This window comes from Arachis stenosperma, chromosome 9, assembly GCF_014773155.1.
Source record: "Arachis stenosperma cultivar V10309 chromosome 9, arast.V10309.gnm1.PFL2, whole genome shotgun sequence".
NCBI classification, from domain to species: Eukaryota; Viridiplantae; Streptophyta; class Magnoliopsida; order Fabales; family Fabaceae; genus Arachis; species Arachis stenosperma.
The window spans coordinates 45,659,769-45,685,309 of record NC_080385.1 but is presented as its reverse complement, the minus strand read 5'-3'; the positions used below and the strand labels follow the sequence as shown (position 1 = coordinate 45,685,309).

The 25,541-nt window shown below is 35.4% G+C and overlaps 1 long non-coding RNA gene across 2 annotated transcripts; it reads right to left on the bottom strand.

The window, feature by feature from the left end:
• Nucleotides 1–3,714: 3,714 nt before the first annotated feature.
• LOC130948051 (uncharacterized) lies at nucleotides 3,715–25,388 on the bottom strand. 2 transcript variants are annotated; one of them, XR_009072909.1, is made up of 3 exons: nucleotides 25,175–25,388; nucleotides 17,822–17,978; nucleotides 3,715–3,855 (listed from the first exon to the last, which is right to left on the bottom strand). It is a non-coding gene; the product is annotated as an uncharacterized LOC130948051 (long non-coding RNA). The 2 variants fall into 2 exon arrangements; XR_009072908.1 differs by lacking the exon at nucleotides 3,715–3,855 and adding an exon at nucleotides 11,280–12,479.
• Between the last annotated feature and the right edge of the window lie 153 nt (nucleotides 25,389–25,541).

The window sequence follows — 25,541 nt, the reverse complement described above, 5'->3', positions numbered from 1 at the left end:
ATCACATTCATCCGGGTTAAGAGCAAGTGATATCTTAGAATGGAAGCAAGCATGATTGAATAAGAAACAGTAGTAATTGCATTAATCCATCAAGACACAGCAGAGCTCCTCACCCCCAACCATGGGGTTTAGAGACTCATGCCGTGGAAGGTATACAATGAAATGTGTAAAAATGTCATGAGGTACTTGATACAATGTCAAAAGATCCTATTAATAGTAAACTAGTATCCTAAGGTTTACAGAAGTGAGTAAATGACATAAAAATCCACTTCCGAGCCCACTTGGTGTGTGCTTGGGCTGAGCAATGAAGCATTTTCGTGTAGAGACCTTTTCTGGAGTTAAACGCCAGCTTTCATGCCAGTTTGGGCGTTTAACTCCAAGTTTTATGCCAGTTCCGGCGTTTAACGCTGGAATTTCTGAGGCCGAATTGCTACGCCGGTTTGGGCCATCAAATCTTGGGCAAAGTATGGACTATCATATATTGCTGGAAAGCCCAGGATGTCTACTTTCCAATGCCGTTGAGAGCGTGCCAATTGGGTTTCTGTAGCTCCAGAAAATCCACTTCGAGTGCAGGGAGGTCAGAATCCAACAGCATCTGCAGTCCTTTTCAGTCTCTGAATCAGATTTTTGCTCAGAACCTTCAATTTCAGTCAGAAAATACCTGAAATCACAGAAAAACACACAGACTCATAGTAAAGTCTAGAAAAGTGAATTTTAACTAAAAACTAATAAAAAATATACTAAAAACTAACTAAAAGATACTAAAAACATACTAAAAACAATGCCAAAAAGCGTACAAATTATCCGCTCATCAGACATGCAAACCTTTATGTTGACGCTTCGCTTATGGCTTTTCTGTTTAGCACCAAAGGGAGATGAATGTGCTTCATGAAGGAATGAGATGACCACTAGCATAACTGAGGTGGTTGAGTTTCTTTCATTCTATTTCTCTTCCGTTCTTATTATGTTGTCTTCTGTTTTCTGTTGCTTTGATTGCTTGCATGATCTTTAGTACTTTTAGTAAAAATAAAAAAATAAAAAAAATAAAAATTTACCTCACGTATTGCTCACTGCGGTTGAATTTAAAAGAAAAATAAGTGATGTATCGCTTGAGAAATTGAGTTTATATTTAAGAGTAGTCTTATTTACTTAAATGTAGTGGTATTATTTGTGATTTTGAATGCATGACATGAACAATGCATATTTGAATTTGAATCAAAGGATGTTGATGTATAAGAAACAGAAATTTAGAGAACTATTATGACTTCTCTGAAATAAATAAAAATTTAATCCTTGAAGCAAAAGAAACAGCAAAAGAAAAAAAACTATAAAAGCAAGGTCCAAGGCTCTGAGCATCAATGACTAGGGAGGTTAGACATGATTAAAATCTCAAAGAGTTATTTTCCTAGTCATATGCTTGTGGTGTGATTATGTCAAATAATCCTTGAGATAGAATACTTAGACTCAAGACCAAGTGTGTTTAACAAAATATGCCAAAGGCTTTGAGCATCACTGTCTAGGAGTAACTAAAAGAAAAAATCAGAACTTAAAGAGAGTTCCCCAGTTAAGTGCTTGTGGTGTTTCTGTGTCAAGTAACCCTTGAGACAAAACATTTAAAGTCACGGCTAGGCTCAAGGTGCAAAGCACCAAAGAAAAATAAATTAAAGAAAATCATGTTATGTTCAAGGATTAAACTGAAGTATAAAGATCAAAGAATTCATAATATGATCCGGATTCTAATTCCGAATGACACTGACATTTCTCTGATTCAAAGGAGAGTGAGACGCCAAAATTGTTCAAAATTACAATTGATGGTTTCAGTGGCTAAGAGAAGGGGGGTTGAATCTTAGCCCCCTTTTAAAAGCTAACACTTGCTGACCTTCAGAAGAGACTTTTCTGTTTTTGCTCGTCACTGGACACGAGCAACTCGGTTTTGTCTCGTCCCTTGCCACGAGACTTTTTGTTTTGTCTCGTCACTTGGCACGAGATAATTCTGGCTTTTGCTCCTGTGTAGTTGAAAACAGAAATGGAGTAGAAAGAGAAGAAGATTGCACCAAGATATATCCTGGTTCAGCTGCTAAGTGCAGTGCAGCCTACATCCAGTCTCCATCACAAACATGATGGAATTTCACTATAATCAATCTGATTACAACTTGTAAAGTGCTAACCCAACTTACAAGGGGATTCCCACAGAATCATGAAACACAACACAGATGTACAAAGGAACTCTAAGACATCTATGGCTTTTTCTTTTAATTTTGCACTCTCTGCCTTTTTCCGCTCTATGGCTTTTTCATACAAACCTCACTGTTTGCCTTTTTTCCATGAGACTCAAGACATGACAAAATTAAACAGAAAAATACTAAACAGAAAACATTGAAGGAGAAGAGAACTGCTAGCTTAGGTAGCTCTGAGAACTCTGTGCCTTGCACTCTCAAATCTTACTCCTTGCTCCAAACAGTGGTTGTTCCCCCTTTTTAAAGAAGAGGAAAGCCTCCACACTTGAAGCCAAAACCGAACCAACTTTCTTCCTCCTTCAACAAACACAGAACCGGTTCGGCCACACAGAGAGAGAAGAGATAACCATGCATTAACCAACATGCAATTACCTCTAGTCCTTTCTTGATCATCACCCTACATCAATCCGAGCTCTCCATCCTTGGCTTCCTCTCCAAGATGGATTTCTGGCCCTTGATGCTTCATGATGATGATGACTTCATCTGCTTCAATCTCTGCCTTCAACCATCACTTCGCCACTCTAGCTACTCCCTGTGGTGGTTGATCAGAATCGAAGACAAGCCATGCTTCAAGAATTTCCCTCTTGGCCGAATCTTCAACTTCCCTTTTTGAGCATGAGAGGCTCAAGATTACCTCACCAAATCTAACCATATTTGGTAGTAATCTCAGCCACAGCTCATCTTTCTTTTGGTATGTTTTCTTGCCATCATTAGCTTGATGGTCTTAGGCGCATGCAACATCTTCCTTTCGGTGTTGAAGAACATTTCTTCCATTGTTTCCTGGACAAGGACCGAATAGAGAAGAAGAAAGAGATGAGAGAGAGAGTAAAAGAAATCTGAAAGAAAAGCAATACCAAGTGGTTGATCAAATTGATTAGGCATAGCTTGCTTTTACTTCCCTAACATAGAGTGGCGTGTAAGTCATAACAACCATCAATCACTTCAGCTGAATTTTTCTCTCTCATGTTCCCCATGCATTAATTAACAATGTAATAGATTTTGAAATCCATCACATGGTTAAAACTTGGTTCCGTTGGAAGCACTTGGCTTTCATTTTTCTTTGGTTTCGGACCAAGCTTGGAAACATTCATCACTTGTGAGACTTGGGCTTGTAGTATTGAAATTAAAGCTGGCCCAATTGGTTAACATTTGCTTTCCTGATGAGTTTTGTAGCGGATCAAGCATAGGAAGCAAACAAGAAAGCTTTTGATTGGGCTTGCAACATTAATATTTATTCTGGCCCAATTATAACTAGCTTTAATTAAAAACACAAGGCTGAACCAAAAATTGCAACAGTTGGGCTTTGTTAATTTTCTTTTATTTTGGCCCAACAAAAATCTGCACAACAAAATTATTAATTAAGCAAATAAGCATTACGATCAAATTAATAATTTTGTAATTTAATATTTCAATAATGTTTGTTCATCATCAAAATTAAATAAGAGTTTTCCAAACTCATCAATCTCCCCCTTGATGACAAACATTATTAAAATTGAAATGGAAAGAAATTAAAGATTGAGTAAGGAAATACTCCCTTTGAATTTGAAATTCTCCCCCTTTCAAATTGTCACATGGCTCCCCCTTAATATATGCCATTTTTATCAAGGGAAGCTTTAACCTGTAACAATTTAATCAAGCTTCAAGTAACAATGTTATTCAACATAATTATTTTGAAAATGTTGAATGCTTGATTTATGAGCAGAGTTTGGTGATAGTCAAAACTCATTTGATATCATAATTGATTTTCTGCTCAAGCATTTCATACAACAAAAAAACTATCCAAATATTTTTCAAAACATTTTCTTGTTTAGGATATCAGAGCAAAATAATATGATAAAAATATTTGAAGAACAAGACAAGGCAGTTTTGAAATTTTTTACACAAATTAAAGGAACTGCCAAAAATAAATTTTCAATCCAACAAATTTATCAATGATGAATCAACAGCCAGGCATCAAAATAATTCCAACATCATTATCATCCAAATGCCAAAATAGACTAATCATGATAAACAAATGCAATTCAAACAGCCATGACCATATTCAAACAAAAGCAAAATCACCATGCTTTCTTTGAACAAGGGTTATCATAAATTTTCAAAAAATTGAAAATTTCAACCCCTGTTCCCCTGTTTTCCAGCCCCTGTTTCGTTCCAATTTTAATTTTGGAACCTAAATTTCCTCCCCCTTTTGTCATCATGGGGCAACTGCAAACAGAATTTATTCTATGAAACAAAATATGCAAAATATAACCAATATCCCAAAATGATCTAATGTTTAACAGAGTATCACAAAAGTAATCAATCAAAAGTTCAAATAGGAACCGAATAACACTAGAATTCACATAAGACATCAGATAGATTGTACTCCTGATTCAGAATCAGCATTCTTGTCACCAGCTCCTTCGCCTTTTATGAGTGAAACCTTGTTCTCAACATCTTCATTTGTTATATCAACTTTAAAATATTCAAAGATGCAGGTGAGAAACATTCCATATGGAAGACTAGGCCTTTTTGAACTTTTGACAGATTTCCACATGTGCCTTATCATAAGGTATGCAAATGATATTTGAGATGAAGTAACGAGAGCAAAAAGGACAAGTCAGACACTGTTACCCGATATCGTGGTCCACTTTGTGGCATGAAAATATGAGATATGATTTTGTAAAGAAGAATTGTCTTATCTGGACCAAGTTCTTTGTGAGTTGGTGCCGTACTATCCATTTTGGAGAGACCTTCGCAGGTGTGATTTAGAGCCATCTGGTATGTGATCCCAACCCTTAAATCCCATTTCTTAGACATGTATGCTCTTGGTCCTTCTTCTTTGTAACCTAGAGCCATCCCAATGATTCTAGCATCAAGAGTGATATGAATCTTCTTCACATATGAGTGGATTGTGCCATCAATAAGTCTCATGTTGGCGTAGAACTCACGGACTAAACCTGGGTAAACTGGCTTCCGGATATGAAGCAGAGGAGTCCATTGAAGATTATCAAACAAAGAGGAGACATTGATCCCTTTGTTGGTGAGTGAGTCTAGGCTGACTAGATAAGTAGCACAGAGAGCTCGTTCTTTCAGAACTTCATTGTGGAATTCATGGGAAGCACATGAGTCGAACCTAGATGGATCATAGTGAGAGTGTGGCTTATGAAACTTTTTCTTGAAATCCCATGACTCCAAATTTGCTGGCTCCTTGGTGTCATTCAAGGCAATCCCTTTAAACTTCTGAGTGCTCTTTTCGGGTGTGTCCTTTTTGTTCATGATAATGAGAATGAAAGGGTAGAAGATGAGAGAGTGAATTGAACCAAATTGTGTGAGAGAGGATGGATGGAATAAATGTTGAGTGAAAGGAGAATCTGAGATAGTTAATGCACAAGGTGGGTGATTAATGACCATGGGGGTTTCCAAGAGTTTGAAAAGATGGTTTCCTTAAATCAAGGGATTAATTGAAAAAGAAGGATTTGATTTGACCTATGCTTCTTCCAAAAGATATGATAAGACAATCAAGAGATTCTGTGGATTTATTTTTCAAACAAAATGGGAAACTGACAAAACTGTTATGGTGGGGTCATGGAAATTTTGGTGGGGCCCATAAAATTTTGAATTCTACGTTGCCTCCCCCTTGACCACAGCTCTTCCATTGTGCCATTATTTTCATCTCGTCCAATCCTACGAGCAAAACAGAACAGAGTCACAAATTCACAGATTTTCAATGAAACTTAAATCAAACATTCCCAAACTTTTTCTCAAGGTACAGAATCTGTCTTCACAGAGAGGTTTTGTAAAAATATCAGCAATTTGGTCTTCAGATTTTACAAATTGAATATCAATAGTACCCTTTTGCACATGTTCCCTAATAAAATGATATTTTATCTCAATGTGCTTAGTTCTTGAGTGCAGAACAGGATTTTTTGAAATATTTATAGCACTCATATTATCACAAAATAAGGGTATACTATTGATTTTTAATTTGTAATCTTTCAATTGTGTTTTTAACCAAATTAATTGTGAGCAACAAGCAGATGCGGAAACATATTCGGCTTCAACAGTGGATAGAGCCACTGTGGCTTGTTTCTTGCTTGACCACATGTTGAGTGAGCTTCCGAGGAAGCAACACATGCCGGAGGTGCTCCTCCTATCCACCCGATCTCCCGCATAATCTGCATCACAAAACCCTACTGCACAAAAGTCATCAGATTTAGGATACCATAATCCATAATTACAAGTTCCCTTAATGTATCTAATGATGCGTTTAACAGCCGTAAGGTGGGATTCTTTTGGATGTGATTGAAACCTTGAACATACACCCACACTTTGGACTATATCCGGTCTAGAGGAGGTAAGGTACATGAGTGAACCTATCATTCCTCTATACCTTGTTTCATCCACATCTTGGCTATCATCATCCTTTTCAAGTTTAGTATTGGGATGCATAGGAGTGCCCATTGATTTGGAATTTTCTAGGCCAAACTTTTTTATAAGTTCTTTTGCATACTTTCCTTGATAAAAATACCACTAGGAGTTTGCTTAATTTGGAGCCCAAGAAAGAAAGTAAGCTCTCCCATTAAACTCATCTCAAACTCACTAGTCATGAGTTTTCCAAACTCTTCACACAAGGAAACATTGGCCGAACCAAATACAATGTCATCAACATAAACTTGAACAAGAAGGATATCATCATTAGATGTTTTAATGAATAAGGTAGTGTCGGTGGTTCCCCTTTGAAAATGATTTTCCAACAAAAAGGCACTAAGCCTCTCATACCAAGCTCTTGGAGCTTGCCTAAGACCATAAAGAGCCTTAGTTAATTTAAAAACATGATTTGGAAATTCTTTATGTTCAAAACCGGGGGGTTGAGCCACATACACTTCCCTATCAATAAAACCATTAAGGAAAGCGCACTTAACATCCATTTGAAACATTTTAAAATCCTTATGGGCAGCATAGGCAAGAAGCAACCTAATTGCTTCCATTCTAGCTACCGGAGCAAAAGACTCATCAAAATCAATACCCTCTTCTTGATCATAACCTTGGGCCACTAATCTAGCCTTGTTACGAACAACTTGTCCATCTTCACCAAGTTTATTTTTAAATACCCACTTAGTACCCGTTACCTTCTTACCATCCGGATGAGGTACTAGTGTCCAAACCTTATTTTTGTCAAATTGAGCAAGCTCCTCTTGCATTGCTTTGACCCATGATGGATCCTCAAGAGCTTGTTTGACATTATTGGGCTCTATTTGTGACAAGAGAGCAAGATTGCTAGGTTCGGTTGGCCTTTTGGTGGATGATCTTGTTGTTACTCCTTGAGAGGGATCACCAATGATGAAATCATGAGGATAACCCTTCATGGACTTCCATTCTCTAGGCTTTCGGACAGGTGTTGAGCTTTGATGAACTTCTGAATGTCTCACTGTTTCAGTTTCTCGTGTCTGCTCAGGAGACAAAATGGGAGTTTCTCCTTCAATCTGACGAGATAAAACAGGACTGACAGATTCTTCATTTTCAACAGTTTTGGAATTTTTTTTACTTGTTCCATCCTCTTCACAATCTGAATCATTTTCCTTCACAATACTGGGAATTAAGTTAGAATCACAAAAGGTAACATGTATGGATTCCTCTATTGTCCTATGCTCTTTGAGATAAACTCTATAGGCCTTGCTTGTGGTGGAATATCCAACAAACATTCCTTCATAGGATTTTGGATCAAACTTTCCAAGATTTTCTTTATTATTAAGCACAAAACATTTGCATCCAAAAACATGAAAGTACTTAAGATTTGGAGGGGTTCCTTTCCATAACTCATAAGGGGTTTTCTTTAGCCCTTTTCTAATGATTGTTCTATTCAAAATATAACATGCTGTGTTCACAGCTTCAGCCCATAAAAATTTAGGAATTTCATTCTCACATAGCATGGCCCTAGTCATTTCTTGAAGGCTTCGATTCCTTCTTTCAACCACCCCATTTTGTTGGGGTGTTCTAGGGCATGAAAAATTATGAGAAATCCCTAAGTCATCACAGAATTTTTCAAAGTCTTGGTTTTCAAATTCTCTTCCATGATCACTTCTCAAATGGGCAATTTTCAAATCTTTTTCATTTTGAATTTTCTTACAAAGGGTGGAAAAGGCATAAAATGCATCATTCTTATGAGCAAGGAAAAGTACCCAACCAAATCTAGAGTAATCATCAACCACCACAAGACCATAGTATTTACCTCCCAAACTTTGAGTTCTAGTAGAACCAAAAAGATCAATATGTAACATTTCCAATGGCCTTTTGGTTGAGATTCCATCTTTTGATTTAAAAGAGGATTTTACTTGTTTGCCCAATTGGCAAGCATCACAAGTAAGATCCTTATCAAACTTGATGTTCGGAATTCCTCTAACCAAATTCTTTTTGACTAGCTTAGAAATTTGGTACATGCTAGCATGACCCAACTTTCTATGCCAAAGCCATTTTTCAGATTCAAGAGAGGTAAAGCATGTTACATTTTGTTCCTTTAAATCCTCAAGAGTTAATCCATACACATTATTACATCTTTTAGCTTCAAATAGAACATCCCCAGTTTTCTCACAAACCACTAAGCAAACAAGTTTCTTGAAAATAACTTCAAAACCCAAATCACACAATTGACTAACACTAAGTAAGTTGTGTTTCAATCCATGTACAAGAAGGACATCATTTATACAAGATGAGAGATTTTTACCCACTTTCCCAACAGCTACTATTTTTCCTTTTGCATCATCACCAAAAGTGACAAATCCTCCATCATATTCATCAAGCTTTATGAAGAAGGCTGTCAGGTCATATGCCTAGAGCATCCGCTATCCATGTACCACGTGTTCTCTTTTCTTTTGGATGCTAGGCACACCTACAAAACAATGCTTAAGAGACCTTAGGTATCCAAATCCTTTTGGATCCTTTAACGTTAAACCATCTTCTATGTCCTAAGCCATTGTAATCAAAAACAACTTTACAAACTTTGTCACCAATCATTCTTTCACCAAAGAAACATTGGATAGGAAAGTGTCCATTTCAATTGCATAGTCTACAAAATCTTGGAGTTGCTGTTTTGTTAAAGTGAGTTGGGTTTTGATACTTTGTATCATTTGAAAATGAAGCAATGTTTTCAAAATGTGATTTTTCAGATTTATAAAAGCCCAACCCAGCTTTATCATAAAGAGGTTTTTGACTAGCCAAGATTTGATTCAAATTTTCAGAACTTTGGGTGAACTTGGCTAAGTCTTCCTTAAGTCTGTTAACCTCTTTAAGCAACTCTTCATTTTGCTTAAAACAATTCACATATGCAAGGACTGAATGGTCACTTTCACAACTTTTAATTTGGGCTCTTAACTGCTTATTTCCTTCAACAAGATCACAAGCAGTTTCGGCCTCTCTCACTTTTTCTTTTAGAAAAATGTTTTCAGCTTGAAGAATGGTGACTCGTTGTTCAAGTTCTTGATTTTCCAGTAGAAAGCATCTTATTTTTTCAGAAAAGTGGTCTATCATAAGATGAAGATCTTCAGTGTCAGGGTTATGAAAGACTACCTGGTGTATATGATCTGCCATAAGGCACTGTTGGGACTTGGTTTCTGATTTTTCATCATTATCATCCGAGTCATTTTCCAAATCTTCCCATGAGGCCATTAGTCCTTTCTTCTTTCCTTTTCTCGACCTTTCTTCCTTCTTCAACTTGGGACAGTCAGATTTGAAATGCCCCATTTCCTTGCAATTGAAACAGGTTACCTTGCTAAGATCTTTCTTTGTCCTCCTGGAGCTGCTGCCTTTGCCTTTGAGCTTTGCCATTTTCCTGAATTTTTTTGCAAACAACACAAACTCATTTTCAGAAGAGTTATCACTGGATTCATCATCCAGAGGGTTAGTCACAGAAGAAAATGCAATTCCTTTCTTTTTTGAATCTTTTTTCAAATAGGAATTTTCAAAAGCAAGTAAGTTTCCTCTCAAATCATCAAGTGTCATAGAATCTAAGTTACTACTCTCAGAAATAATTAAGGCTTTTGTTTCCCACTCTTTTGTGAGACATCTCAACACTCTTCTCACTAGCATAGATTCTGAATGTGTGATTCCAAGAGCATCTAAGCCAACAGTGATGATATTGAACCGCTCGAACAGTTCATCAATGGACTCTCCTTCCTTCATTGCAAACATTTCATATTCCCTGTTTAACATGTCTGTCCGAGTCTTCTTAACAATGGTAGTTCCTTCATGAGTGATTTGCAACTTGTCCCAGATTTCCTTTGCCGTTGTGCATCGTGATACCCGTCGGTACTCCTCAAAGCTGATAGCACAGTTGAGCAGATTGGTTGCCTTGGCATTTAACTCCACCATCTTCCTATCTTCCTCGGTCCAGCTTGCTTCTGGTTTAAGAGAGACTACTCCTTGAGCATTTGTGGTAGTTGGAAATTTAGGACCTTCCAAGATGATCTTCCAAAGTCTGTAATCCACGGCTTGTACAAATATCTTCATCCTCTCCTTCCAATAGGTATAATTTTTCCCATTGAAGAGGGGAGGTCTGTTGCTTGATTGACCTTCAGCCAGATTGTATGATAACACATTTGTGCCACTGTTTTCTGCCATGAGAATCTTTACTCCAAGCTGCAAAGCTTGATCTCTTTGAGACCAAGCTCTGATACCAATTGATGGTTTCAGTGGCTAAGAGAAATGGGGGGTTGAATCTTAGCCCCCTTTTAAAAGCTAACACTTGCTGACCTTCAGAAGAGACTTTTCTGTTTTTGCTCGTCACTGGACACGAGCAACTCGGTTTTGTCTCGTCCCTTGCCACGAGACTTTTTGTTTTGTCTCGTCACTTGGCACGAGATAATTCTGGCTTTTGCTCCTGTGTAGTTGAAAACAGAAATGGAGTAGAAAGAGAAGAAGATTGCACCAAGATATATCCTGGTTCAGCTGCTAAGTGCAGTGCAGCCTACATCCAGTCTCCATCACAAACATGATGGAATTTCACTATAATCAATCTGATTACAACTTGTAAAGTGCTAACCCAACTTACAAGGGGATTCCCACAGAATCATGAAACACAACACAGATGTACAAAGGAACTCTAAGACATCTATGGCTTTTTCTTTTAATTTTGCACTCTCTGCCTTTTTCCGCTCTATGGCTTTTTCATACAAACCTCACTGTTTGCCTTTTTTCCATGAGACTCAAGACATGACAAAATTAAACAGAAAAATACTAAACAGAAAACATTGAAGGAGAAGAGAACTGCTAGCTTAGGTAGCTCTGAGAACTCTGTGCCTTGCACTCTCAAATCTTACTCCTTGCTCCAAACAGTGGTTGTTCCCCCTTTTTAAAGAAGAGGAAAGCCTCCACACTTGAAGCCAAAACCGAACCAACTTTCTTCCTCCTTCAACAAACACAGAACCAGTTCGGCCACACAGAGAGAGAAGAGATAACCATGCATTAACCAACATGCAATTACCTCTAGTCCTTTCTTGATCATCACCCTACATCAATCCGAGCTCTCCATCCTTGGCTTCCTCTCCAAGATGGATTTCTGGCCCTTGATGCTTCATGATGATGATGACTTCATCTGCTTCAATCTCTGCCTTCAACCATCACTTCGCCACTCTAGCTACTCCCTGTGGTGGTTGATCAGAATCGAAGACAAGCCATGCTTCAAGAATCTCCCTCTTGGCCAAATCTTCAACTTCCCTTTTTGAGCATGAGAGGCTCAAGATTACCTCACCAAATCTAACCATATTTGGTAGTAATCTCAGCCACAGCTCATCTTTCTTTTGGTATGTTTTCTTGCCATCATTAGCTTGATGGTCTTAGGCGCATGCAACATCTTCCTTTCGGTGTTGAAGAACATTTCTTCCATTGTTTCCTGGACAAGGACCGAATAGAGAAGAAGAAAGAGATGAGAGAGAGAGTAAAAGAAATCTGAAAGAAAAGCAATACCAAGCGGTTGATCAAATTGATTAGGCATAGCTTGCTTTTACTTCCCTAACATAGAGTGGCGTGTAAGTCATAACAACCGTCAATCACTTCAGCTGAATTTTTCTCTCTCATGTTCCCCATGCATTAATTAACAATGTAATAGATTTTGAAATCCATCACATGGTTAAAACTTGGTTCCGTTGGAAGCACTTGGCTTTCATTTTTCTTTGGTTTCGGACCAAGCTTGGAAACATTCATCACTTGTGAGACTTGGGCTTGTAGTATTGAAATTAAAGCTGGCCCAATTGGTTAACATTTGTTTTCCTGATGAGTTGTGTAGCGGATCAAGCATAGGAAGCAAACAAGAAAGCTTTTGATTGGGCTTGCAACATTAATATTTATTCTGGCCCAATTATAACTAGCTTTAATTAAAAACACAAGGCTGAACCAAAAATTGCAACAGTTGGGCTTTGTTAATTTTCTTTTATTTTGGCCCAACAAAAATCTGCACAACAAAATTATTAATTAAGCAAATAAGAATTACGATCAAATTAATAATTTTGTAATTTAATATTTCAATAATGTTTGTTCATCATCAAAATTAAATAAGAGTTTTCCAAACTCATCAACAATGAATAAACCCCATTTTAAAGAGAGACATGAGCTTAACGAGCTCTCATTCTCATGCAAATTCAAATCCTAAGCCTGTATTATTTTGGTTGCTTGAGGACAAGCAACAATTCAAGTTTGGTATTGTGATGCGTGAGCATCTTTCTTATCTTTTTCTAGTGAATTTGCATTTAAATTGTTAAGTTTAATCAAGAATTAATTGTTTTTTAGCCACTATGGATGCTACTTTGAGTCTTGTACAATTTTGTATATTTTAGGTAGTATTTGGCTGGATCTGATGGAGAGGAAGCTTGCACAAATGGAAGAAGCTCAAGAATTAAAGCAGATGATCAGTGAGGAGCGACGCGTGCGCATACCTGACGCGTACGCGTGACATGCGTCACATGCAGAAAATACAGAAAACACTGGGGATTTCTGGGCTGTTTTTAACCCAGTTTTCGGCCCAAAAAGCACAGATCAGAGGCTACAGAATGGAGGACTCAGGGAACACTTCCTGTTACTTCCCAAGTTAGGCGTGGGTCCTACAAAGCAAGTGGTCCCCATCCATCACTTGCTAATTGTCATAATTAATTCTGATTTAAATTTAAATATTATGGGAAAATATATTAGTTTAGATATTAGATTTTAAATTAATTAGGACTAGATATAAAAGATATTAGGATTCTATACCAAGGAACATCCCCCATTCCAGACTACCAAAATACATTTTATCAGAATCCTTATTTTCTTCTCTGAACCATGAGCAACTAATCCTCCATTGTTAAGGTTAGGAGCTTTGTCTATTTGTATGGATTGATTTTATTGCTTTCTCTATTTTAATTCATGTATGGATTTATAATTTAAGAATTGTTTTCGCTCTTTATCTTATGAATTTGGGTGGAACGGAAGTATGACCCTCTTTCTATTTGAGTTCTTGTATAACTTGGAAAAACTCTTTACTTGAACAACAGTTTGAAAACACATTCTCCTAAATTTTAATTATCTGGACTTAACGGGATACGCGACATATAATCCTTTTATTTTTGGGTAATTGGAGTTTTTGTGGCATATAAACTGGAATTTGATTATCACCCTCTAATTGGAATTAATTGATCAAGAAATTGGTAGTTGATGAATTTTAGGGGAGACTAGAAAGGTCTAAGGAATTAGGGTCGAGTCACATATAGTTTGCCATAAATTAAATCCTACATTATTAAAATAGTTAGTAAAAAAAGTTAATCCGGAAAAATAGATAACTCTGAAACCTTAACTGCCCTCTCCATACTTTATTCCCAACCCATTTACTTTACTATTTTAATTTCTGTACGATTGTTTAACACTCTTTGAATATTCAAACACTCTTTTCTGTTTGTCTAACTAAGCCAATCAATCAATCATTGTTGCTTGATCCATCAATCCTCGTGGGATCGATCCTCACTCACCTGAGTTATTACTTGGTATGACTCGGTACACTTGTCGGTTAGTTTGTGGATTGTAATTTCCACACCACTTATCACCCGGAAACTTGGGTCAACTGGCCCAGAATTATCGATTGAAAGTCTATTAAGAGCTACCTTGCGACAAAGCACTAAGAGTCAAAATCCCGCAAAAGATCCTTCCCCTAATCCAAATAAGAAGTATAATGTCTACAAACCATATAAATTCAAAAAGAATCCTCATAATACAATTCGAATTTCAATTTTTGAAAATTGCTAATCCTAGGTATGCAAGATTCATGAAGGATAAGAGAAGCCCATTGTAACCACAAGGAGTATTATAAATTTCGCTTTTGTTTTCAAATATTAAAGTCTTTCAATTATTTTTCATCAAGCTAAACTTTGTTTATCTTTCTTTTTGCTTGAGGACAAGTAAAGTTTTAAGTTTGGTGTTGTGATGACATATCATCTTAAGCAGTTTTTAAGGTTTTTTTCTTATTTATTTTCTTAGGTTTCAATCAAAATTCTTATGTTTTTTAATAAAAATTAATAAATAATCAAATATTTGGAGTTGTGTTAGTGTTTTAATGATTTCAAGAGTTTTTTACCCAAAAATAATTAAGAATAAAAAGAAAAACTTCAAAATCAGCAAAAGTCTAACCTAAGGAAAGTGTGCCCCAAGGAAATAAAGAAGGCACTGATGAATCCATATTTTACGATATATTTTAGTTTGATTTGAGTGGATTTCATCATATAAACCCACATTTATTCATCCACATAGCATACTTTTGTATTCTCTCCCTAAATTGTGCATAATTGTGAAAACATGCTATTTTGTGCTTAATTTGATTAATTTTATCCCACTTTTATCCCATTCGATGCCTTGATGGTTTTATTGAGTGATTTCAGGTGTAATAGGTTGGAATGGCTTGAAAAGAGTGGAAGAAAAGCATGGAATTGGGAGAAAACATGAAGAAAACAAAGGAGAAGCACACATTGCCGTGTGCGTACGCACAACCTACTGTGAGTACGCACAAGAACCACAAAGCCATGTGTGCGTACGCACAACATTCTGTGCATACGTACAAGAAGAAAATCAGCATGTGTGCGTATGCACACACCTGTGCGTACGCACAGGTCCCAGCGTGTGACTCATTTAATGCAAATTGCTGGGGGTGATTTTTGGGCCTCCAGAGCCCAGTTTTAGACCTTCTGAACCTGATTGAGTGCTATATCAAAGAGGGCCTCCTTCCATGTGAAGGAGAGGAGCAATTAGGGTTAGTTAGCATCATGTAGGTCATTTTCTAGATAGAGAAGCTCCTCCTTCTCTCTAGAACTAGGGTTCCTTTAGTTTAATTTCTTGTAATTCCTATTTTTAATTCTTGTTTTCATCTAGTCTCTTCTACCTTTTCTTGTTCTATTGTCTTAATTTCTTTTGTTTATCTTGTTAATTTCTCATTTTTGTTACCATTTATGTTTATGCACACTCTTGTTATTTTAATTTTCAATTAATGTAATTTATGTTTTATATTCATTTAATGCTTCCTTTAATTGTTATTGTTATTTTCTTGCTTTTGGTAGCTTTAGAATTTAATTTCTTGCAATTTAATTTGATTTTATTTTCATACACACCAAGTGTTTGATAAAATGCTTGGCTTAGTCTTTATATAGTTTTTCTCCACTCTTGGCTTGGAATTGGTGACTTTGGTGACCCTTGAGTCATTGATGTCCATTATTGTTTGATACATTAGAGTAGTAAGTTGATTGGGTTTTCTTTAACTCTAAGTGACCCAATAGTATTGACTTAGGACTTAGAGATTACAATCAACTATGCCTATTTGACTTATCCTCGATGTAGGGTTGACTAAGTAGGATTAACTCTTCATAATCATCATGTGTTTGTGGTCAATGGCTAGGATAGGTAACCTTAGCTCTCAATTACTTGGCAAGAGGTTTTATTGCATTTGAATTCTCTTTTTCCTTGCTTTACTTGCCTTTGACTTTTAATTGCTTTGACTTTAATTTCTTGCATGATCATTTACTTTCTTGCTATTTACATTTCTTTCCTCTCTCTTGAATTCTCAATCCTCATCTCCTCCATAGCCAATAATTGTACACTTCATTGCAACTCCTAGGGAGAACGACCCGAGGTTTAATTACTCTCGGTTATTTTGATTTGAATTTAATATTTGATTGATGTTCAATTGTTGGGTTTGGACTATACTTGCAACGAACAATCTCTAATTTTAGTTTGGAAATCCGAACCTATGCTTTTGGGCATTGTCAGGCACGCACGCCTAGTGGATGGAAGCACACCTAGCAGACCCCCTTCGCGTTGCATGCACGCCCGCGCGGGAGGACCCTGCGCCGGACGGACAAGACCTGCTCCCAAAGGCCTCACCCTACTCCTGGTGGCCTCCTTTCGTGCCTCACCTCTTTTTGGCCAATTTCTCTAATACAAGCCCAACTCTAAACTAATTACAACTCTCAGGAATCAATAATTAAGGCCTAAACTTAATTATCCACATCATTAGAAGCTTTAATCATAGCCAGAACATTAAAGACTCTAGAAGATTAGTTACTAATTCTTTCTAGAAATAGAAGAGATTTGGTTCGTTTAGAATTTGAATTGTTGTTTTGAATTTGAATTCACAAGTCAATAATTAGTTAGCTTTGATAAGATTAGGATAGCTACCTTATCTTCCTCTCCGAATGATAAGATTAGTTTAGTTTGAAATTTGAATTCTAGAATTAAGATATAAATAAGTGAACCTTGTTCTTCTTTCTTTTCTTTAACTTTTTCATGGGTAACTAATCCTTTGTCAAAGGATTAGCAGCTCTGTTTATATTTTCTATGGGTTATTAATCTATGCTTATTTTATTTTAAAATTTTGTATTGATCTATTTCATGATTGAGTTATTCGTTCTTCATTCAGATTAGTATTATCGGAAGGTATGCTAATCTCTTTTGATTTCTTTTATTATAATTGGAAAATTTGATATTTGAATTAAAGCTAGAAAACTCTTTCACATGACCTTTTGAATTTGGCTAGGAATAGTGGTTCAATTAGTGTGCGACACATACATGATTTTTAATCACTCTAATTTTAAATACGTGACATATAATTTGGATTAGAACAACTTTTGAAAATTATGTTTTCTTTTAAGATTTAATTGGACAAGACTAACTTGAATACGTGACATATAATTTGACCTAAGGACTACTTTTAAATATTATTTAAATATAAAATCAATTTTTTTACTTAATCTCTTGATTAATTAATTGACGACTAATTAATCACTTGAGAAACTGAGGAGCCAAGGAATTAGAAATCAATTACTAAGGATTTTGTCATGAAAATTTGTTGCAAACTTCAAGGTAATTAAACAAGATTTAATTTCTCTAAAATCATAAACATGTTTGAAGTTCTTGACTCTCACCATTACTATCTTCTCTGAAGTCTGTGGCACTCAAGCATTCAACATTCAAGATTCTCAAAGATCTTAGCAAGACTCAATCTTGCCCTTCTCATCAATCATGTTTTATTAATCTAATTAGGATTTTAATATGATATTTTCTTGTTCAATCCTTTAATCCTCATGTGAACGATATCCACTCACCGTGGTATTACTTGAACGATCTAGTGTACTTGCTGGTATCCATGAGCTTCAATTTTTTCTCATCACATGTTCTAGCTCCGTTGTGTACATCTCATCCTAGCCAAAAAGTGCTGATCAAGATAAACTAGAATCTATAAATAATGATCTTCAAAAAGCTCTGAAAAAGTGATAAAATTTGTAAATCAGAAACAAAATTCTTTGAAATGTATACAGGTTTACACCGTTATTAGAGCGGCAAAAACATATACTACATAAGTAAATATTCCAATTTCTATTAAATGCATCTTTTGTGAAAGATTTCCAAACATGACTCATATGTTGTTCAATTTCTTCATGTCTCTTATAGCTATTTAATTTCTATATAATCTTCTTCATAATATGTCAAATACACCACCTATGAATTATTGTGGGCATACAAGTCTCAATAGCCCTTTGCATCAATATACGTTGATAAGTAAGAATGCCTTTTTGAGCCTTTCCTTCCATAAAATGAAGCCAACATCAAATAACTATTTGAATGATTGAATATCCTTATTTTTCATCAAAGTATATCCAAAAAGTGTAGAATGACCATGCTGATTTACACCAACAAAAGAACCAAAAACCAAATTATACCTGAAGTCAACAATGCAAAAACAAAATTAGGTTTGCACCAAAAAAGAATCTAATATGCACCGAAACTTATTTCAAAAAACACATAAACCAGAACAACAAATTGTCTGTTTATACTGTACGTGGAATTGAATAAAATAACATCTCTAAAATACACAAGCAGGCATGCTTCTTGTATTAGCCCAAAAATAATTTTGGATTGAGTGATCAAACTCAAGTTCGATCTCATAAAAGAAGTTTTGATTCTACTCTTTCATTCTTAAATAAGTATTTTTCAAATTCTTTGGCATCATCAAGTTCTTAAACATTACAAACTTCTCGTAGTGTAATTTCTCAAATTTTGTTCAATAAAACTTAATTCATGATGAACTCCTGCTGCTGCAACAAATGATTGATATGTTTTACTTGGTCTCATTCCAGCTTCATCATTATTCTTAATTGTACGATGTACAAACATGCTTAACTGCCTATAATCTCTACTTGATTTGGACAACATGGATGTGAATAATACAAAATAACCTTCAAAATAACACAAACACCAACATCTTTCAATATCTGTATATAAGTTTTTGCAGGATAATTTAATCCAACTGAGGGGTTTGTCTTTTGAGTTGGAGATATGTTTGATTTCTATTTCCCCCTTCTATTACATGTAATCAATTGGTTCTTAATTTCATTCCCTTCTTATTTGTGTTTCAAATTTTGGTAGAAAAATCTGCAAGTTTATAATAATCTTTATAGAAATCAAGCACTAAGATCTGCATCACAAACCAACAGACATGGACTGACTGATTTGGTCTTTATGGACTATGGTGGTCCAATCCAGGTTGATTAATGAAGGATCTATTATCGGGATTATATATGTACTCATTTTAAAAAGAAATAACTTGTTTGCCTCACTTGGAGCTGCATCGGATTCAAATCCTCATACTGGAATATAGAACCATATTAATAGAGTAATAGTAGAGGTGGGTGTGTTCACAAAGATTTACCATGGTAAGGAAGAAGGGGGAACAAGCACACTTGGAGAGCGCAGTACAGCGGATAGTTGTATGGAATTAATAGAATTTACTTTGTTGTTAAGTTAGTTAGAAGTTGTTGATTTGGGATTATTTGCTTGCTGTGGTATTATAGCTTAGGTGAGTTCTATATATATTTTTCATTGTGTACGGAGTACGTGGTCTTGTACTCTAATTCAATTTACCCAATTCTAATAATTACTTCTATACTCTTTAGTTCTCTCTTCTTTCTACTATCACAATTTCTTCTTACTCTGTGATGCTTTCTTTCTAAGCTTTCTTTTGTATCCTTTATTGTATCTAGAGTCACTTATTTTCTTTTCTGATCCATAATGAAATTACACTTTTGGATTCAACAAAGAAAACCTTCTCACTCATTGCTGAGAAACTTAATGAAGATAACTACTCTACTTGGAGATATCTTGCTATTCTTACTATTGAGAGTTTGGGACTAGAGAATCATATTGATCCAACAAAGATCCCAGAACAATTCACATCAGATGCTACCAAGAAAACTATTACTGAATTAGAAGAGTTCAAGAATTGGCGCCAACGTGATAGAACCCTCACAACTTGGCTAGATGCTTCAATGACAAATTGTTTCAAAAACAAAGTCATTCACCTATCTAGATTCTATAAATTTTGGAACAAAATTGATGAATATTTTCAGGATACTACTTCTGCACGTGTTCAAAGTCTAAAGAGTCAACTTAGATCCTATAAGAAAACTGGCTCAGCTATTGAATTTCTTGCCAAGATTCGTAAAATTGTAGAATCTTTATTTGCTATGGGTTATGAAGTACCAGAAGATGATCACATATAAGCCATCATTGATGGTCTTTCCGAAGAGTATGCGGTATATATTTCCTCTGTTGCAGCAAAAAGTGGTTCTTTTCGAGTAGTTGAGGCTGAAGCATTTCTTCTCTCCCATGAAGAAATGCTTGAGTGTTTCAAGAAACCATAAATTTGCATGCCCATAGCTTATTATGTTCAAACTCTTTCATCCAACTTTGATTACTCACGAAGCAATGCTAATAGATGTGGCCGTGGAGGACGGAATAGCTGTGGTAGTGGTCGTTTCAACAACAATTACAACAATAACTCAAGAATGCAGTGTCAGCTGTGTGGACGATTAGGGCATGTGGTATGGAGTTGTTACCACAGGTTTGATCACTCATTTAACCCCAATTCTGGAAATACCTCTGCAGCACCTCAGATTTCCTACATTAATTCTCAGTCACCACCACTGTCAACAACTTTTCATCAACTAACGGCATGCCTCACTGCTCCATCCTCCGACTGAGTGAAGTTCCATGGCTTACGAACTCTGGTGCAAGCCATCACTTAACACCAGATCCTACAAACCTCCTCTCTTCTTCGACAAATAAAATAGACTCAAATTAGGTATTTGTAGGTAATGGTACAGGTATCGCAATCAAGAATTTAGGTTCTTCTATTCTATATTATAAATATGCTAATGTCACATTTCTTTTAAAGAATTTGCTACATGTTCCTTAAATTTCACAAAATTTGCTAAGTGTATCTAGGTTTGCTGCTGAAAATGGGGTCTTCTTTGAATTTTGGCATGATTATTGTGTTATTCGTAATCAGGCTACCAGAGATTATCTCCTATAAGTCATATCTAGGAATGAAATTTATTTCTTTGACAATCTCAAAGTTCCTAAGCCTCTGTCTTTGAAATCTGCCTTAAGCTGCATTTCTAACTTTCAAAATTCTGCTACTTGTAATTCTACAGTACCTAGCAATTTAGACACTAGCTCATCAATTTTTAGTGTTTTCAATACAAAGTGTAATGAGAATAATAAAACGGTTTAATGCCATAAACGGCTTGGCCATTATGCAATGAATATAATCCATACAGTGATGAATAAATGTTCAATTCCTGTTTTACATTCTGCATCTTTACAATATATGTGTGAAATCTATCCCTTGGCTAAGATGCATCGATTGTATTTTGATAAAACTGAAACTATGTATAATAAACTATTACAATGTTTCTTTGTTGATCTTTGGGGCCCAGCCCCTGTGATTTCAAGACAACGCTTTAAATACTATGCTTGTTTTGTGAATGGTTTTTTCAAATTTACTGTTATTTTTCTGTTACAGAATAAGTCTCAAACATTATTAATATTTGAAAATTATAAAAAATTGATGGAAAAACAGACTGGTCATCATAATAAGGCATTACAAATAGATAAGGGATGTGAGTTTATGTCCAAGGCTTTTGTTAATTTGCTTGCTAATTGAAGCTATTCAATATAGAATGTAATGCCCTTATACACATCACTAACAAGGTAGTGTGGAAAGGAAGCATATACATATTACAAAAATAGAACTTTTCCTCTTAGCGACAGCATCTTTACCAATGCAATTTTAGGATGATGCCTTTATTACCTCTATTTACATCATTAATAGGTTACCAACAACAGTCCTTGACAACAAAAGTCCCTATGAAATCCTATTTAATTAATCACCAGATTTTGGTTTTTTTTTAATTTTTTAATGTATATGTTTTTCCTTCTTAAGACCATATAGGAATGCTAAGTTTGATTATAAGTCCGAAATGTGTCTATTTCTTGGTTATGATTCCAATCATAAAGGGTACAAGTGCATGGCCAAAGATCGCAAAGTTTATCTTGTAAGACATGTGACTTTTATTAAAAACTTATTTTCTTACTATTCAATGTTTTATAATTCTGCAACCACACACTCTTTAGATATACCAGATCAAAATCCAAAGCCTATAATATTTGAAATAAATCCAGCATCAACACCAATCATTGATACACAGACTTCTACCCCACATGCTTTTTCAACAGCTTTAAACTCATCAAATACTACACCTCTTTCTAGTAGTACTTCCACAAATCAGTCCCCTATGCACCCACATTCCTCCCCCTCACACACATTAGCCACTACATCTTTGTCTCAAACTGATACTCCTATCTCTATAAGTGTAGCAGACACATGCTTACCACCCATCATGCCCACAAATACACATTCTATGATTACAAGAGCCAAATCAGGCATACACAAATCCAGAGCTCTTTCGACTCAGGTTGCTGATCTTGTTCACACTATTCCAACAATAGTTAAGCAAGCTCTTAACTGTCCTCATTGGAAGAGAGCAACTGCTGAGATATAAGCACTTCAGAGGTGTAATCCATGGACTCTTATTGAACCACCATTGAATGCAACAATTATTGGAAGTAAATGGGTATTTACCATTAGGAAAAATAAAAATGGTGATATTCTTAGGTACAAAGCTAGGTTGGTTGGAAAGGAATTCTATCAAAAAGAAGGAGTAGATTATGCAGAAATTTATTTACCAGTGGTTAGGCCAACCACAATGAGAATTATTTTGACCATTGCAGTTTCATTAGGATGGCCACTATGACAGTTTAACTTCGATAATGCATTCTTGAATGGGAAGCTCGAAGAGACTGTCTACATGGCTCAATCCCAGGGATATGTTCATACCAATAATACTTTAGTTTGTAAACTAAACAAAGCCATATATGGTTTGAAACAAGCAGCTCGGGCTTGGTTCAAGACTTTGGCAGAAAATCTTTATAATTTTGGTTTCAAAAATACAAAATCCGATGTCTCATTATTTGTTAGAAATGATTCTACTAATGTTACTTATCTCTTAGTTTATGTGGACGATATAATTGTTACATGTAACAATTCGAGGAAAATTGAGTCTTTATGGCTCAATTGAATAATAAATTCTCTTTGAAAGATCTTAGCAGGTTCAACTATTTTCTAGGCCTTGAAGCTATATATCTTTCTCACAAAGACATTATGATATCTCAAACAAAGTATGTTAGAGAGTTGATATCCAAATATGGAATGGCATATTCTACCAACTCCAATGGCTACTGATTCAATGATCTACACCAATGATGCAGAACCATTTGATAATCCAACAAAATATAGATCCAAGGTTCGAGGTTTGCAGTATTTAACAATGACTAGACCCGATATTACATTTGCTGTAAATTGTGTGTCTCAATTTGTTCACAATTCAACTCTTCAACACTAGAAAAATGTCAAAAGAATACTAAGATATGTGCAAAGTACAGTGGATAATGGAATTGTGTTTACTAAGTCTGTTGCTTTTAGGATTTTTGGGTTTGCATATGCTAATTGGGGAGGAGATCTTGAGGATCAAAAGTCGATCACTGGCTTCTGCATCTATTTGGGTAATAATTTTGTCTCCTAGAAGAGTAACAAGCAAACTAAAGTCAGTAGGAGCAGCACAAAGGCAGAATATTAATCTATGTGTACAGCTCAAACTGAAATCATCTCAATACAACAACTTCTGGGTGAATTACATATTTTTCAGCCGACTCCACCTACGCTATACTGTGACAATCAGAATGGATGTCTTCTTGCTACCAATCCTATACTTCACAGTAGATGCAAACATTTGGAGCTGGACCTTCACTTTCTTAGAGACCTGGTGAATTAAAATTTTCTTTATGTAGTACATATTCCTTCTCCAGATCAGGTTGCAGATTGCTTGACTAAGCCACTGTCCCAACATTTATTTGACAGATTTAAGCGTAAACTAAGAGTATTTCAGAACCCATACCTCAGTTTGAGGGAGGGGGTATTAAAGAAAAAGAGCAAAGTTAGTTGTGTGAAATTAACAGAATTTAGTTTGTTGTTAAGTTAGTTAGAAGTTATTGATTCGGGGTTATTTGCTTGCTGTAGTATTATAGCTTACGTGAGGTCTATATATATTTTTTATTGTGTACGAAGTACGTGGTCTTGTATTCTAATTCAATTTACCCATTTCTAATAGTCATATCTATACTCTTTAGTTCTCTTTTCTTTCTGCTATTTTTTTCTTGCTCTGTGATGCTTTTTTTCTAAGCTTTCTTTTGTATTCTTTAGTGTGTTGTATATGACCAAAAAAAAAATAACTCATTGCTAGTAATCCAAATTACTACTGTAAATTAAAAACCATAAGCTAAAGAAATTGCTACTGTAAATCGGATGCACAAAAAAAATCAAGTTAATCGTTTAAAAACCTGGCAAATTTTATGAATGACCATCTAGTTCAAAAACCCTTTTAATACGTTGTAACATTTAAAAAAAAAAAAGAAAAATTGGTTGATTGGTCAGCTCACTCGTCTGTTTAATTAAGTGTTTGAGGTTCAAATTCCACCTTATATATACAGCAACTCATTAGCTAGCGATAAACTCTTAAATAAAGCTCAAATTCGCAATGCATTAATCATTGAACTACCGGACTAAGGGATATGATGGATAAACAAAACAAAATAAGCACAATGCCTCAAAATAACATTAACAGAAACAAAACTCTCCAACAAATTTAAATTATAACAAATATTCAAAATCTAATATGGGAGAAAAAAACTAAAGAACATAAATTATATATATATAAATATAGAAAGCATTTTTTCTTTAAAAAAACAACTAACAAAAATAGAAAATTTGTTCTACTTCTCGTTTTTCTTCTTTTTCAAATTGAAGAGCAACACCATAAAAAGAAGCAGCATGATGATCAGTCTCTATCTTCTACCTAGTAAGCATAGTAGTTTTTTTCAAGGAACCGAATGAAAAGTATTAAATTATAAAGTTACAATAACACTTGTAAGTTGTAAATGGGGACAACAATATACAAATATAGTTGGGACAATAATCTCTATCAAATGGAGTACAGACAAACCTGGTAAGGATATAGAGAACGGTTAGAAACGAACATGAAAAGTTACCATGTCCTGTAGAGGAGTAATTGCAGCGAATTGAAAGGCCTACACAATATTCATAAACATATTTTGTGTCTGAATTTTATGAAGTTTAGAAATATAAAAAACGGAATTTCTAGAAAGGAAAGGGAAGAATTGGGGTGATAGACTAAGAACAAAGAAAAGTGTGACCGCAGCAGTGCTTTGTAATATTGGTAATTGGTTAGGTTTTAGTTTTGACAACGATGATGTTTTGATTAGTGCTCTTGCTAATTTTTATATCAGCCATCCTATATAACCAATAAATATTTTAAGCTAATTCTTAGTTAATAATAATTTATACATTTG